The following is an 18142-nucleotide window of genomic DNA, read 5'->3' on the forward strand; positions in this document are numbered from 1 at the left end:
TGTGCGCATGCGCACCAGCGTCTACGAGGCACACGCCATAGTTTTTGGTGGCTGAAACTCTAAAACTACTCGACAGGTACGGACCAAGCGACATCTGGTGTCACTAACCTGCAAAATTTTCCCCCAAAGAAAGGCGCGAATGCTGTCCTCCGAGATCGTCTACCGGCGCTCGCTGGACAATTTCGGAGGCCAAGGGCCACCAGTTTCGATTTCAGCGATCGCCACTGGAGGTGCTGTTCGGACCCGGAAAAGGCCCATTACTTGGAGGGGCCGGAAGGCCTTCCAAGCAAAGTAGAAAACAGTGCAATACAACGAAGTCTATTACCAAACAGCACCAGCGCTGTTCAGCGCTAGTCCTGTTTGGTCTTTCTTGTCTTCTATTACTGCGCTGTTTTCTGCTATGAAGGTCGCCCACTCCAAGCAAAGTTGCAAATACAAATAAGAATGTACTACACCCCTATTACCACAAATTCTTACTTAAAAAGAACTTGTGGTTGACATGTTAAGAATTATAGTAGTATAACAATAGTAATAATAATAACAATGCACCAAAAACACTATTTCGACTAGGAGTAAACAAGGCAAAATATAAGATACGTCAATCTAAATATGCAAGAAAGTGTAGCAATTACGCAAAAGGAAATGTACAGTCACTGTTGCTTACATTAAAAACCGCAATTATTAGAAGTGCCTAGACATTAACGAAATTTCATTGAATGATACAAATCTCTACTACAGGGGAGGCTGCCACCAGCATCATTGGATTTATCCATAGAGTCAATAAAACTTCTGTTGGGCCTGGGTGGAACATAGCTTTTAAGATGAAAGCTGCAGTGCAAACCCCGACGGACCACGAAGAACAGATGAGACAAGCACAACGCCAGTGCTTGTCTGAGTTGTTTCATCTATTCTTTGTGGTCCGTCCGGGTTTGCGCTGAAGTTTTCATCAAGCATAAAGTAGTGTGCAATACTAATACATGCATAGCACGTCCTAGTATATGCTATGTACGACTGACTGTACCTTTTCTGTAATGTTATTGAACGCTGCTAACCAAATTTTATCTATTATATGAAGAATCACATCAAATAGGTGATATTCATAATGCTTGGTGCACTGACAACACTGGGCGCTTCCGCCATTTTTTGTTGGGCGCCGTTGTGGAATCGTCTGCTAGCGTCTCCATAAGGAGAGGCTGAGCCGCAGTCGTTGGCGGAACTTTCGGACCAAGAAAATACGGCCGTTTCTTTCGTCGTCCAGCGCCGAACGGTCAGTGAACCTCATTGTACTGCCACAAATCGACGGGAACGCAATATCGGAGCTCTGCGCGCTTCAAAACTCATCCGGACGGCAGCTGCACGAGGAGCATCGCTTCGCAAAGCCGAACTGCTGTTCTCTAGTGGCGTACGTGTGCTTCCGATCTGAGGTAAGCGGTCAAGAAAAGTGTTCATTGCAGAGGAGATGTGACTCTCAAGCTTCTAAGATAACCTTGCACAGCAATACATCTACGTTGTATTCCCCACTGGGATTATAAACGCGTTAGATATCGAAACCACGTTGTTTCTGCGCGACCCGTGCAACGCTGTGCTGCGTTCCTCGACTCATTTCTTTAGCCACATGTATCTCTACACCCTTCGCAAAAGCGTGTGTCGTAGTTTTTCGAAATGAACAAGGCATGGACATGTGCATGAGCGGTGCGCCGCAAACCAAACAAAAATTCTGGTCGCGTGTTTGAACTGTGTACAGAGAGAGCGGCTGCCCGATGAAGCTCCCGAAAGTAGCAGTACGCTCACTACCTGCCTATTTTATTCGAACTAGAAAACAAGCACTTTTAACTCATCCAAACACCACCTGTTCTTCAAGTTACGCTGAATGTCAAAATATGCACAGAAAAAAATAATAAATGCCCTGCATGACAGCTGCTGTGGGGAACCCGCTCGGAACCTGCTTCGGAAACGCACGCGTTTTATTTCGATATTTAACGTGCTCCGTGCTCGGTAAAGTTATTGACCCTGTAGTTTGATAACTGATGAGCATCTTAGGCCACAAATATTAATAATTTAACGGTTCAAGCGAGCACTGAGTTCGGTTTCAGGCGCCCGCAATATGCACGGGAGCGAGCGGCGCGTCGTCTGCTGTCGCTGCTCCTTGGACCCCTCTTGAGGGCGCGCGTGTAGTTGTCGCCAGGGTGTCGGAACGAAATAGAGTGCCTCGATGTCCTCCTCGCAGCGGGCGAGGAGGACATTGAGGCACTCTAGAACGAAATGTACTACAGCGCTCTCTAAAGTCTAATGGCATCTTCGACAAATCGCACTGATGCGCACCGGGTGCGCCGTTTCCAATCGTAGCGCCTGGGTGCCCCGGTGCGCACCGATTTGTCGAAGATGACATAAAAGAAGGCAAATCGGCATCGCAGAGGTTTTGGCGATTGTGTGCAGTCCATAGGCGCTGCGCCGTGCTCCCGACCGGGCTGCAGAAATTAGGCGCCCTTTTCTTCTTCAAACCACTACCATCACCACTACCAGTCCATGTGCAGTCACTGGATTGGAAGGAGAGGCGCCCTGTTCAGCTGCGAAATGCTACCACAGGGGAACCAATTTTGAAGCTTAAAGAACATCTCACCTCTCACCGAGGGAAGCGAGGACGGGGCTCAGGGAGAGGCTGCGCACACGCATGAGCCCGTGCCCCCTCCGGGGGAGGTGTCAGCCGAAAGTTCGGGTGTGCGGTGGCAGGTCAGCAGGGGTGAAATAGACCGTGCATTGAAGCGTATCGGTGCCCGCACAGCTCCTGGTCTGGACGGCCTGCCAGCCGGAATACTCAAAGGCTTTGGCAAGGAGACGAGGGAGCAACTCGCTGGGCTGTTCACCGGTATCATTGAGGGTGTGCCAATCCCAAGGGAGTGGTGCCGTGGCCGCGTGGTCTTTATACCAAATAAAGGAGGCCAAGCAGACCTCATCGAAGACTACCGTCCACTAACTGTTACCAGTGTCCCGTATAGACTGTTTGCAGGAATTTTGAAGCAGTGGATGAGTGGCTGGGCGGAGGCTAAACATTTGCTTACGGAGATGCAGAATGGCTTCCGTCCAGGTCGAAGACTGGAGGACAATTTGCTCTCACCGAGTGTGTGTCGATTGCCAAGTCAGAGCAGCGGCCCCTCCTGTGCTGTTTTTTGAATGTGGAAAAGGCATACGATAATGTTCCACACGGGGCACTCTTTGAGAGCCTGTCTGCAATGAAATTTCCAGCTCCTCTGCTATCTATAGTGCAGCGCCTGTACGAAGACAGCACTGTCATTGCTCACTTTGGTTGTTGTGCAATTCTCACCTGTCAGGGTTACGAGGGGGCTACGACAGGGATGCCCGCTATCTCCACTGCTGTACATTCTGTATGTGGCCAACTTGGAGCGGAAGCTTCTCAGCTGTGGTCTTGGTTTTCAGCTGAAGTACAACACAGTGGGAGTAGACGAGAGGTGCAGACTACCGGGGCTCACCTTTGCTGACGACCTTGTGTTGTTGGCGGAGTCTTCTCGGGACCTTCAGGACCTCATTAACATCTCTCAGGCACCTTGGGCTCCGCTTCAACTGCAAGAAGTCTGCAGTAGTCCCCCTCGCGGGCGCATGCATGGATGAGGTCGCTATACAGCTTGGAGACGATGTTCTGATGGTGTGTTCGACATACAGATACCTGGGAGTGCAGCTATCAAGTGGGCCGGAGCTGTTTGGCCAACACGAATAGGAGATCCTCTGCCAGAGGGCACTTCAGGCCCAGTGCATCCTCCGTCGACAGTGTCTCTGGGGGTGCAACCGACTTGTGATGGTTCGGGACCTATGGAAGATCGTGCATGTGCTGGCGTTAACGTTCGCAAATGTGGTGCTCTGCCTCTAGGCAGCAACACGGGAATGGCTTGAGCGACGACAGCGAGAGGTTGGCTGGAGAGCTCTCGGTTGCCACGGTGCTGTGGCCAATGAGGCTATACAGGGCGACTAAGGCTGGTCGAGCTTTGAAGCTCGGGAGGCGGCCAGCAAAATTGCATACCGTGGCCGCTTGCTATGCATGCCTCAAGAGCGCTGGGCGCGGTGTGTCTTTGACTACCTGTCTGCAACATGCATGCGCACTCCGTGGGTGAGGCGCTTCTACCGCATCGAAAGCAAGCTTGGCCTCTTTTGCGTCCCTCTCAGCGCAAACTCGCCCGCAGACTGGGCAAAACAGGCACGGGAACGAGTGCGGGAAGAAGAGGAGGCACGTTGGATGCACAGTATGGTGGAGAAGTCGACGCTGACAGTCTACCGGTGCCACAAGAACAGTATTGCTATGGTGCACCTGTACGACAACTCCACTGGGAGTAAACTACTCTTTGAGGCGAGAGCTGGTGCACTCCGTGCACTTGTGCGCCTCAGTACCATAAACAATGATGTTAGTGATGTGCGGTGTCGAGTGTGTGGAAAGGAGGATGAGACCGTCGAGCATGTGGTTCTGCGGTGCCAGGGCATTAGCCCAGCGGTCGCGAGTGGGGCCCCTTTAGAAACTGCTCTGGGGGGGGCTTCGAACAGGCTGGAGGTGATGACGGTCGGTCTGGTGTGAATGGAGCCGCAGTCGCTGCGACGAAGGGACGACTCGAATGCTGGCGAGCGGCGGTTGTGGCGAGACATCCCTGACTGTTAAGGCATCGCGGTTCTCTCATTTCTCTTATTTACTTTTCCTTTGTATTCTTTTAGTTGCTTCTACCTTTTATTGTACTGTAATTGGTAGGCAGTAGAGCATCCTGTTGGCTAGGGCGTGGTTTCCACGCCCACCCGATTCAAAGGGTTGGCCGCATCATCATCATCATCCCCTATTGAGTGTGAATTAAGTTCTCTCTCTCTCTTTATATATATATATATATATATACATACATATATGTATATATATATATACGACGGCCGGAGCGAGCGAGGCCAGCACCCAAACTCGCGAACAAGTTGGTACGCCACTGTTGAAGACATTACTTGTTTCAAGCTAACGCTTCAACCCTTTGTTCGGACATGTATGTTCCACTTTTCTTCCTGCAGAAAAAAGTTTTCGCCCACATCACCCACTGCAATTAGCGCAACGCTAAGTTACTCATATATTACGCAACTCTTCGTAATCCGGAGGAAAATACTTTTATCATGCTTTCGAAGGGTGGCAGTAGTGTTACAATGGCGTTGAATTTTGTTAAATTTTTTGCGAAAGCTTCAGAGTTATCCTCTTGTTCAGATAGAACGTACCATTCAAAATGCCGGATGATTTTCTCTTTTTCTGGTTTTGCAGAGAGGTGATTTTAGCTTCCAGTGATCACGTGTTTTTGTAAATTTGCGCAGTAACTCTACCTTATATATGCATCGAAACACAATGCCCTGCCAAATTGCCACATTCATCGCTAGGCATAATTGTGGATAATGGTGCGTGAGAATATTTTAAATGCGAAGCATTTCTTAGCGAACCTCTGCCACTTTGAGTGTTTCTATCTACGTATCTATCTATCTATCTATCTAGCCGCCTACGTCTGGGTGCTCTCATAATCGCCTCCTTAACTTGGTGTAGGCCAAAATTTGCATGGGAGGGTAAGAGGATTTGACAAATATGACTGTCGGGTCATTACATCGATAACGTGAAAATCCTGTCGCGTACGTTGTCAAACCCTTTCCACTGGACACGTGTGGCACATACCTGTTTACTACAGGCCGCGGTTTACGGGTATGCGCCACAGGTGATTGACAGTTTATATCTACCCAGGAACGGCGAGAACAGACATTAGTAGCTTAAATGCGAGAGCGTTAAGAAAAACCAACATCGGCAGCGCTGACGGGACGAATGGAAAGAATGAAAATTAGGATCCCAGCAGGAATCGAACCCAAGCATTCTGCGTGGCAGTCAGGTATTCTACCACAGAGCCACGCCAGGTCTATAAACTGGTTTGGAAAAACAGCCTATGCAGGCGTAATATCGATGCAACGCGTCAATTGTGGTTGTGGTGCTTGCTACCTAATTTATAGAAAAGCAATAAACAATACGTGATACTCCTACGATGTGTACTCCTACGATACAGGCATCATATCAGATTAAAGTCTGTGGCTCCAGTGCTGGCTCCGCTTTTGTAGCAGTCTAATATACATTGCATTTGTATTCCTATGATTCCGCAAGCTATATTGAAGCATTGCTCAACCCCGGACGAATACATGAATGAAAGTTACGTATGATATCCACGCAGTGTCCTCTTCATTTCTTACGAGGCTGGGCGATGGCCTCATGCTAACCGAGGATGATGCCAGATTGAGTGACAGCCGCTTTGTAGACTAGGCTACGTAGACCACGTACGCCCAAGTAGTGTACGAATACGACAAGCGCCATCCACTGATGTTGGTCTACGTAGCACTATCCTGGCCTACAAGCCTCGACGGCCTATACCTAACCTACGCGAAGGGTGACTTCGGGTTCCGAGATGTCGCTGGCTCTATCGACAGACAATTTGTCGACAAAATGACCGACGCATCCATGAATTCCAACAGCTGTACTATACCTCATACTTCACTACACGTGGACCTCTCGTCACCGCGATTACGACCGGATCCTATAACAAGTCATGACCAGCTGCTGGTGCTCGCTGATCACGGAGATGATGACCTTGTTCAAGAACTGTCAAGAAATTGTTCCACACATGCATATGGGCTCGTGAAACGTGCGTGCGTTATCCATCATAAGGGACAAGTATAAGCACTACATATCAGCTTACCGCTTCTGGTGTTGGTAATACCCACTTTGCCGTTGGCAGTTTTACCGAACCGTAAACAACTGGTTATATCAGCACATATGCGGCTCTTGAACATATATATGTGCGTATGAAATTTATACAGATCTATAGCGTCATTTTGTAACTTGTCGCTCAGTAAAAAAAATTACGCCCCAGTCACCGTCCCGCCGCATGCTTCACATAACATCGACTCCCACGGTACGTGGGATCTGCCGAATTTTTTTCTTGATGTCATATGATATACCTCTTCAAAACGGGCAGATATTCAAGGACAAAAGCAGTACTCGACGATTTTGACAGCCAACAAAAGGACAGAGAATGTGACAAAAAATTGTTGGTGCATGCGGCGAAGTGAGCTTTACAGGAACAGACCACAGTGTGACGAAGGCTTACAAGAGGGCCAGGTGGTGCTCTACTGCTGGAAATGAGGTGCGCAGAACGTTCCTCTGCACAACTTGAGAAGTGCTATTCCTTGCCACTTGCTTCGGCCCTTTCATCGCAAATACCTGGTGATGCAATCGCAAGGCGGTGTCTTGATGAGTCAGTGGGACAATGTTTTTCCACTTTTGAAAACCCTCTGATGAGTCAGCGGGACGTGTGTGTCCCACTTTTTTTTTTTCAGTAAAGTACTGGCTTTATCTTGACGAAATTTGTTTTATATTATTTCTTTGTGGTTTATGTATATATACCACAGCCGGTCTTCATATCATCGTGTCAAAAATATAGGCGAACCTTGGTTAAGGTATAGTATCTTTGAAAGGTTTTTTTCTTTTTTTCATGGTGGGCCATTTCACCAAAGCACGATGGCATGCTAGTTGATTGATACTCTTAATGCACTGCAAGCTGACTAGAATGCATCATAAAGTTATTCAAGCATGAGCTTTACTGCACTGTATGGTCCACAGGAGCAGCAGCTATTGTGTATAGTAATGCCTGTGGCATAAAAACGAGAGCAGTATTAAGGCATTCTTCCGGGGCTCTGGCAGTCTACAGGCATTTGGTGAAACGCAACACCATGGACCGGAGCACATGAGGCTTAGCATAGCGCGTATTAGCGCGGTACATAAAAGAAAGGAGCACTACACAGATGTCGAGATAGGTAGGCGCTAAGTGGGTGGTTAGCGCCTACCTATCTCTACGTCTGTATCGTGTTCCTTTCTTTTATGTACAGCGCTAATACACGCTAGTTCATGGATGACCAACTTGCCCGATCAGCAACCCTTTTAAAGCACGAGCTTTACTTCACGGTGGATTGAATCGCAGAAAGCAGGTTGTGTCAAAGTGAGATAGCTCTGATCCAAATGTACACGAACAGTGTGACATCATCATCTTCTCGTGTTGCCTTGCTTTGTGTTTTAGATTTTATGCACATAGATGCAGCATGTATGTGGAAGTCTGGTTTCACAAAATAGCTCCGGGAAAGGTGCAATATTATGGTGAATATGGTACATAGAGCAATTTTATTTTACTGACAATGATCCAGTTAACACTCTCAAAACAAATAACCACATTATAAGCACAAGTTAGACATGATAGCATAGCCAGCTCGGAATTCCTATGCAATTCAAAACTGCACTTCATGTAGTAGGAATATTTTTTGGTTTGATAGTAATGCTTGTGATTTTGTGCACTCCTGGTAATCTCTTGTTCCTCTCTTTCTCTCCCTAGGAGCTTGTCAACAAATATTGCAGAACTCAGAGGTCACTGTTGGAGGAAGAACATTATCCCTGCTGTCTACCTTTCATTGAATATGTTACGTTACCAGTTGTTAATGGTGTGTTTTTTTTACCTTGCATTTTTCAACTGGTACATGATGTAATCTTTTTCTGTTATGCTGATGTATTTGTTCTCTCTAGATTTTAGCATGTTTGTTTCCTGGAGCCTCTTATATGTATATATATATATATGTACACTCTGTTGTGCAGATGATCCAAGAAAGTGGAGTAATATTGCTTTTCAAAGTTTATGTATTATTATTAATACAGAAAAAAACAAAAATTAACTGACAAGCGTTCCTTGATTCTGATACTGCTAGTCGTAGTTTAACTTTTGCCTTTTTATTATTTTCTTCATATTTAGCGTCCTTTAAAACAGCCACTGCTTTCCTCCTTCAGCTTTGGCATGGATAAAAGAATATGGGCTACTTCAGTTGGCGTGCTTTAATTTATGTTGCTAAAAGCAGCATACATTCGGGTATACTCTTTTTTTTAGGGCATGCTTATGCATATAACGAGATGTGAGAAGGTGTTATGGTGCTGTAGCTAGACAGTAGAGTGCAGGATACATTTTCTTAGTAACAATAACTGTGTGTTTCACTAACATCGTCCTTTAGCAATCACAGGTAGCAAATGTCTAGCTATACTGTGTTGCCGAAGTAGCCATCAAGCCTTTTTCATTGAAGTATTTATAGTCACCATTAGTTTCATTTCATGTCTTTTACGTTTCATAATTATTGATTCAGTGGCTTCATTGCCATAGGGGTGAAACGTAAGAACACTTGTGTGCCTGCATTTAAGTACGCGCTAAAGAATCCTTGGTGCTTCTAAATTAATCCAGATGTCCTCCACTATGGCATGGCTCATGATAGTAAAGTGCTGTTGCCAGAGAAAAACCTAGAATCTAAATCCAGTTTCTTTTCAAGTGAAAAGCAATATTTGAGTAACCAGTCTTGTTTCCTTTATGCAGCTTTGTGGTCTCTCGTCGATCCAGCAGCTACGGATGCTGAGCAGTCACAACGGGGGCGCCGTCACCAGTGTAACTTGTGTGACTATGAGACCCATTATCCGATCGTCCTGAAACGTTGCATCAAGGTTCATACAGGCGAGCGGCCATGTAAATGCCACCTGTACTACAGAAGCTGCTCATCAAAATCCACTTTAAATAATCACCTGCGCATCCATACTGGCGAGCGGCCATATCAGTGCCATTTGTGCCTACATTTGTGTTATTAGAGCTACTGCTCTAATAACTGAGTATTGTTTGAACATGTATTCTAATTAATTTGTTGTATTAGTTTGTTGTATTATTGTGTTCTGTTTTTACTGCATTTTTGGTTATATTACCCACCCCCTCTGTAACGCCTTTATGTGCCCTGAGGGTAATGTAAATAAATAAGTAAATACCTTCACCGAAAAGTTCACATTTGATAATCACCTTCGCACCCACATAGGTGAGCGGCCATTAGTGATGCAGAACTATCGGTAAATTGACTATCGATAGCATCGATAGTTTCTGAAACTATCGATAGTGTAAACAAACTATCGATAATACTACTATCAACAAACTATCGATAGTGCAATTGGTAGTACCATCGGTAATAGTACCAGCGATATTACTGCCACGCGTGTTTGTTGCTTTGTTTTGATGTACTCGGGTTTCACCAACGAAGACCTTTAGTAGCAACGTTTGACGCAGACTGCGCAGCAATGTATGAGAAGCTTCGCGATTGTTTTAGATCATTCTGTTAAGGCTACGGGCCGGACGCGTATAGTTACGTTTATTCGAAGCCTGCGCAAGCATCTGGAAGGTTCGATGACTGATGTATAAAAGACGACGCGTTCCACCGATGATCAGATTACTCGACGGCCGACTACTGTTCACTCCGCTATCAGTGCGCAGCATCTATCCCTTGTATACTGAGTTTTGATTTTATTCATATTGAGTGGCTGCAGCGAAAAATTAGACGCACGGACGAAAAAAAGAAACACGGTGACGCTGCTGGCACTGCTACTTTCCTTCGTCCGTGCATCTAATTCTTCGCTGCAGCCACTCAACATGCACGATCACCAAGTAGGCCAGTTATAAACCATTCTGATTATTTTATGGGCACGAGTTCGCCCAAATAAAAAGCTCGGTATTTCCATGTCTTGCCTCCAAGTAACGCAGAATGTTGAGTCAGCGTTGGCTGAATGCAACTAATTTGACGCAACGCGACCGTAAACAGTGAAATGTAATGCTGTATTAATGTTACTTGTTCTACATTGCCTTAACATCGTGTTTTTAATGTTGCAACAACGATCAACCGATCAGGTGGCATCAACATTATATGTAGACATCATGCCAATGTTTAAAAGTTAACATAAAAGTAACATAGAGAAAATAATCTCTGAAACATCCAATAACACAAATGAGAACCTTTTCGAATTTTGTGTAAGCTCATATTTGAATAAAGGTTGACAATGACTAGCTGCACCATTCTTCACCGTCACAACAACATGACAATACTATCGATAGTGATGTGAATAATGATGCTGTTGCTGGCCGGTGGTATTGCCAAAATATTTGCCATAGCCTACTATCAGCTTCGCTTAATTTATGAGCAATTCTTAACAAGAAAAATAACCTGTTTTTGCTGTGAGAAGGGCGGAATATGTGCATCAATAAATTCATATTCAAAAGCAACCACTTACTCCTTACTGTTAACAAACTTGGTTCTTGATATTTTATTTTTATTTTGAAATAATAAAATGCAATGTAAATTTGAAGCTGCATAGTTCCACCACATGTGATGACTTCCTTTACATTACAGCTCAACAGTTTGACTTTACGATCATGTGTCAGCAAAGCACTTTGGTGAACAACACAAGCATATCAACTTCCTTGCCCTACAGCCTGCTCCTCCGGCTCACCTATCTACCATGCGCGGGGGGGACCAAGTTTACGCTGCAATGAGTTCGCGCTGTTCATTTTATACTGTCGATAGTACCATCGAATTTTTTACTATCAATAGTGCTATCGATAGTATCTTTTACCATCGATAGTACGATAGTGAGTCGGTTATCGATAGTATCGATAGTACCAACGATAGTTCTGCATCACTACCGACGACTCTTCTCGCCGCTATCAGTGCGCAGCGTGTAATGCTTGTATTCTGAGTTCTGATTTTCTGGGCACAAGTTCGACCAAATAAAGAGCTTCGTATTTCCCAGTCTTGCTGCAGCATTCTTCACCGTCTCAACCATGTGACAACCTATCCATAGTGGTGCGAATAACGATGTTGTTGCTGGCTGGCCAAGTTGCCAAAATATTCGCGATAGCCTACTATAATCTTCGCTTAACTTATGAGTAAATCTTTGGCGAGAGAAATTATTTGCGCAGTGAAAATGGCGGCATATGTCCATCAATAAATTCATATTTAAAAGCAACCAGTTACATCTTACAATTAACAAGCTTAGTTATTGATAATTTTATTTTGAAATTCTAAAATGCAATATACATCTGAAGCTGCGCACTTCCACCCCATGTAACGGCTTCCTTTCAGCTACAGCTGAATGGTTTGACTTTGTGATCATGTGTCACCGAAGCACTCTGGTGAACTTTAAAAGGGCATGGGTTTGAGCTTGTTGGTAAGGCTTCATGGGTTCGAAAGAGCACGTAAAATACAAGGACACAGAAAGAAACAGACAGGACCAGATGCTGATCAGCGCCTGGTCCTGTCTGTTTCTTTTTGTGTCCTCGTATTTTACGCGGTGTTTCATACCCACTCTGCATGGTGAAGAACACAAGCATGTCAACTCTCTTGCCATTCAGCCTGCTCCTCCGGCTCCATATATGTACCACGCGCGCGGGGAACCAAGTTTTCTCTGCAATGAGTTCGTGCTGTTGATTTCAAAAAATCGATTGTTCTTACTATCGATAGTATCTTTTACCATCGATAGTTCAATAGTGACTCAGCTATCGATAGTATCGATAGTTCTGGATCACTAGCGGCCATATAAATGCCACCTGTGCCACCAAAGCTTTTCAGTAAAGTGCACATTCAGTGATCACACGCGTACACACACAGGCGAGCAACCATATAAACACCCTGCATGCCCCCAGAGATTATCACGAACCTCGACACTGAAAAAGCACTTGCGCATCGTCAACACAGGTACGCGGACTTAGCAATGTTCTTCATGCCCTCGAACACTTCAGCGGAGCAGAAGCCTCAAGAGAACTACGTTACAATAAATGCCAGTCACCTTTTCCTGCAAGCTCTGTAGTGCGAGGTTTTTTCTTTTGTAACGTTTTAGTTAACTGTTAATTCCAGAGTGCTGTGGCATTGCTGAGCTACGTAGGGCAACATTTGAGACGGTGCTCCAGTTGTGATATCACTGCTTCATTACTGTCTCTAGAGCATCATTATGCATGCTGTAAAATGCAATTGAAGCATTTCATTCCTTTTTAAAGCTACTTTGCAGTGTTCTTCACCGAGCAGTCTACTATTCCTTGTGTTATAAGCTGAAAACTTATGTATTTGTACTCATCACTGACTAGATTTCTGCATTCTCAACTCCAAATGGTGTCCAAGCCACTCAGTTTTAACACAGATGAAACCATAGCACTATTATATTGCCAAGTAGGTCACCGGCCAACTGTGTTGGTGTACATCATGTAATAATTACTCTGAACTGGGTATCTACATATGTGTGCTTCATGGTTTGTTGCATTGTAGTTGATGGCATTGTATGTAACGTGATTGTATGTGTTTTTTCTAAAATGTCGAAGTACTTGGTTGCAAGAAAGTTGAGTGTACTGAATTAGGACAAACATAGATGCCTTGTTGCATGAGAGCTAGGCAGCATTTCCGAGTTCAAGAATATAAACAGGCTATGCACAAATGGAAGCACCTATTTCATCATGCTTTTGGAATCTTTTTTTTTTCTGCCTTGGCCATTTATTTTGAACTTGCAATTGGAATAGATGCCTCCAAACCTGTTCTATGACTTAGTGGTTAACTTATGGCATCTCGTTAAAAAACACATTGAATCACTTTCATATGGCTTCAGGCTCACTTAATTCTTCTCATGTCTCAGCCTTCAAATGTAAGTTAACACGCTCATAAGAACTGACTTCTTTGTTTGTGAAATGTTACATTTTGTTTGACACTGTGCCTTTCTTACTTCTCCTTCCTGTGTGTTTCTGGTGCCTGCGTTATAGTTGCTTTGTGAATGATAAAATGTGGTCTTTGCATTTTGTGGTTATAGTTGTGTTGCCTTATAGATTAAGCCTTCAACTTTGAAGTAGTGTCAAACAATGTTAGTTTTATTTCATTTCTGTTACGTTTGATTACTCCTGCAGTGGCTCCATTGCTATAGGGGCGAACGGCAAAAACACTCGTGTGCATGGATTTAGGTACACACTAAAGAATCCAGGTGGTAAAGAAATCTATATTTCCTCACTACGGCATGACTCATAACAGTAAAGTGCTGTTGCCGTTAGAAACCATAGAACTTAAGTTCACTTCCTTTTCAAGTGAAAAGCAATATTTGAGTAACCCGCCTTGTTCTCTTTACACAGCTTCGGGGTCTCTCATCAATCCAGCAGCTACGGATTCTGAGAAGTCACATCAGGGTCGTCGTCACCACTGCAACTTGTTTGACCATGTGACCAATAATTCATCTCACTTCAAACAACATGTGAAGGTTCCTACAGATGAGCGGTCTCATCAGTGCCATTTGTGCCCACAAAGCTTCACACGAAAGTTCTCACTCACTGTTCACCTGCGCACCCACACAGGCGAGCGGCCGTTTCACTGCCACTTATGCCCCCAAAGCTGCTCTGAAAAATCCACATTAATTCAACACCTCCGCACCCACACAGGTGAGCGGCCGTATCAATGCCCATCATGTCCCCATAAATTCTCCCAAAAGACCACTCTGAAGAGGCACATCCGCTCCCACACGGGCGAGCGACCATATAAATGCCCTACATGCCCCAAGGCATTTAAGCAGAGTAACGACCTCAAAAGACACCAGCGTCGGCATGAACAGCAGTAACCATTTTAATGAAGGTTCTGCTGCCAGTGCTGTTTTTTGGTTTGTTTGTTTTTGTGAAGGCACATTTGACCACTCGTCCCAGAGCACTGTGGCAATGCCGAGCTATGTAGGGTAGCATTAAAGCTGTGGTTCTAGCAGTGGTAGCATGGCTTCATAATTCTGCCTAGAGTATCATTATTCATGCAGTAAAACGTAACAGGAACATTTCATTCCTTTTTAACAGTGCTGTTTGCTGTCCATATGAATGTTCAATATGCTATAAGCTGAATGAAAACTTGTTTATTTGTACTGGTGAACGACCAAACCTCTTCTTTGTCAACTCCAAGTCCTCTCCAAGCCACTCACTTGACCACGCGTCAAAGCATAACACCGTTTTAGTACTGCCGAGTAGGTCACTGGCCAGATCTGTAGGTGTGCATTATGTAATAACTTTTCGGAATTGCAAATTTGCATGTGTGTCCTTCATGCTATGTGGAATTGCATAAAGAATTCTCACAAACGTCCCAACTAAAGAGGCACATGTGCAACCAGACGGGCGACTGGCTGTATAAATGCCTGTCATGTCCTAAGTCATTTAGTCAGAGGTTCCACCTCAAGAGACACCAACGTTAGCATCAACGGCAGTAACCATTTTAGTGAAAGTTCTGCTGTCTGTACTGTTTTCTGGTTTGTTTGTTTTTGTAAAGGCACGTTTGAACAGTTGTTCGAGAGCACTGTGGAAGTTCTGAGCTACGTAGTATAGTATTAAAGCTGTGGTTCTAGCAGTCATAGTGTGGCTTCATTATTCTCCCTAGCTAGAGCATCATTATAGATGCAGTAAAATGTAATGAGAACATTTCATTCATTTTTACTTCTTCGCAGTGCTCTTTGCTGACCATGTGAATATTGAATATGTTGTAAGCTGAGTGCAAACTGGTGTATTTTCACTGGCGTATGACCATTTCTTTTCATTGCCAACTCTAAATCCTCTCTATGCCCCTGAGTTGAGCGCACATGAAACCATAGCACCATCATAGTACTGCCAAGTAGGTCAGCGGCCACATGTATAGGTGTACATCATATTCTAATTGGTCGGAATTGGAAATTTACATTGTGTCCTTCATGCTGTGTGTAATTGCATGGAGTTTGTGGCATTGTGTGCATAGTATCTAACGTGGTTGTATATAGTTTAAGATGTCAACGTACTCTGTTGTAAGGAATGTGTGTGTGCTAAATTAGAACCAACATCAATGCCTCGTTTTGTGGGAGCTAACTGCCTTTTCTAACGTGAAGAACATTAACATTGTATGCACTAATAGAAGCAGCTATTTCATAGTGCTCTTGGAATCTTTCTTCTGCCTTGGACATTTCTTCCGTTTTTGTAATTAGACTGGACTCCTCTAATGACGTTTGATTTTGTGGTTAAGGGGAGACCCTGCTTCTGAAACATGTTTCTTGTTTTTGAGCATATCCTTATGAAACTTTCGCAGCTTATATATTTTTGTGCTGATTTCAAAAATTCAATTATTGTTCTAATACAATATGTAGTTTTGAAGCTATTAAATAGTTTTTGTATGGTTAGGGGCAGGTTTTATTTGTAAACTGTGAGAGTTATCAAGCAAACCGGCATATCACAATAATCTGGAATGAATACTGTGTGCAATAAAACAAGAATGGATGTTCTAGGCCCATTTGAACAAAAGTTATGGTACGTTGAACATTTGGCAAGTGAGTGATGTCGAGCTCGGTCAAACTGGGGTCAAGTGGGGAATGTTCAACATACCATAACTTTTGTTCAAATGGGCCTGGAACATCCATTCTTGTTTTACTGCACACAGTATTAATTCCAGCTTATTGTGATACAATGATTTGCTTTATAACTCTCATAATTTATAAATAAATCTTGCTCCCAACAATATACACGAAATATAGCATATTTGAAATCAGGACATAAAAATACATAAGCTGCGAAAGTTTCATAAAAATGTACTCACAAACAAAGAAATATGTCTCCGAAGCAGGTTCCCCCCTTAACGAATGACCTTATGTTAAAGAACACATTGAAACAGTTATATATTGCTTCAGGCTCACTTACTTCTCATGTCATCACCCTTTAAGTGCAAGTGAACCAGGTCGTAAGAGTTCACTCGTTTATTTGAGATATGTTATTTTTAATTAGACATTGTGCCTTTCTTACTTCTCCCACATGTGTGTTACTGGTGCATTTTGTACAGTTGCTTTGTGAATGATAAAATGTGATCTTTGCATTGTATACTCTTAGTTGTGTTGCCTCTATGTTCTCTTCAGGTGAGATTTCTTGCAGCTCTTTTCTTGTCTGTTTTTATGATTTTCATTTCCTTCTCTCATGAAGACACATCGTTGCACCAATTAATCATTTATCACATAATCACTGCTGTATTTTTCATCACACTAAATAAATTGTTGTGTGTTGTCAATATTACACATTCATGTCATTTCAATGCTTGCACTAATTCTATATGAAATCATTAGCATAGTATTACGCCTAATGTTGCAATATAAGTTCAGTGATGGCTCTGATATGCTATTTTGTTATTGTCATTGAATACTGTTGCACTTACGAATTTTCTTTGTAATAACCATTGTTGTAGAAATGATGTTGTCCACCTAGCTTCTTATTGTACACGGTTAACTGTAGTTTAGTCACTGTCCTTGTAACAGGGAATTAGACACACTGTTTCGAAGCAATTAAGTATGTGAACAATTGAGCGCCATAAACCCAGTAACCCATACCAGTAACATTTAAATCTCTGCTGCATCATTTGTATTACCGTGGGCTATTTTGAGGTAAGACCGTCACTATTGTATATTGTCACTTTTATTGTCCATGAAACATTGAAGACACAACTTGTTTCAAGCTATAATGTCTCAACCCTTTGTTCGTCAGCAGGACATATACGTCCCACTTTTCTTCCTGCAGAAAAACGTTTTCTCCCACATCACCCACTGCAATTAACGCAACGCTAAGTTACTCATATATTACGTAACCCTTCGTAATTCGGAGGAAAATTCTTTTATGCTTTTGAAGGGTGGCAGTAGTGTTACAATGGCGTTGAAGTTTGTTAAATTTTTTGCAAAAGCTTCAGAGTTTTCCTCTTGTTCAGATAGAAAGAACATACCATTCAAAATGCCGGATGATTTTCTCTTTTTCTGGTTTTGCAGAGAGGTCATTTTAGCTTCCAGTCATCACGTGTTTTTGTATATTTGTGCAGTAACTTTACCTTATAAACGCATCGAAACACAATGCCCTGCCAAATTGCCACATTCATTGCTAGGCATAATTGTGGATAATGGTGTGTGAGGACATCTTTCTTGGTGTCGTATACCTCTTCAAAAAGGGCAGATATTCAAGGACAAAAGCAGTACTCAACAATTTTGACAGCCAACAAAAGGACAGGGAAAGTGACAAAAAATGGTTGGAGCATGCGGCGAAGTGAGCTTTACAGGAACAGACCACAGTGTGATGAAGGCTTACAAGAGGGCCAGGTGCAGGTGGTGCTCTACTGCTGGAAATGAGGTGCGCAGAACGTTCCTCTGCACAACTTGAGAAGTGCTCTTCCTTGCCACTTGCTTCGGCCCTTTCATCGCAAATACCTG

The 18142-nt window shown here is 43.7% G+C and overlaps 1 protein-coding gene across 2 annotated transcripts in view; it reads left to right on the forward strand.

Annotated features, from left to right (window-relative positions):
- The window catches only part of LOC119373714 (zinc finger protein 239-like), a 28631-nt gene extending 11622 nt beyond the window's left edge, over window positions 1-17009 (forward strand). The window contains exon 5 of one of the 2 annotated variants that reach the window (XM_037643779.2): window positions 15577-17009. The gene's annotated coding sequence lies outside the window, so the exon portion shown is untranslated. Of the gene's footprint in view, window positions 1-15111; window positions 15133-15576 lie in introns of those variants that run through there. The other variant, XM_049410829.1, reaches the window with a different exon arrangement.
- The last annotated feature ends 1133 nt before the right edge of the window (window positions 17010-18142 follow it).

Source organism: Rhipicephalus sanguineus, chromosome 11 (assembly GCF_013339695.2).
Source record: "Rhipicephalus sanguineus isolate Rsan-2018 chromosome 11, BIME_Rsan_1.4, whole genome shotgun sequence".
Taxonomy (NCBI): Eukaryota; Metazoa; Arthropoda; class Arachnida; order Ixodida; family Ixodidae; genus Rhipicephalus; species Rhipicephalus sanguineus.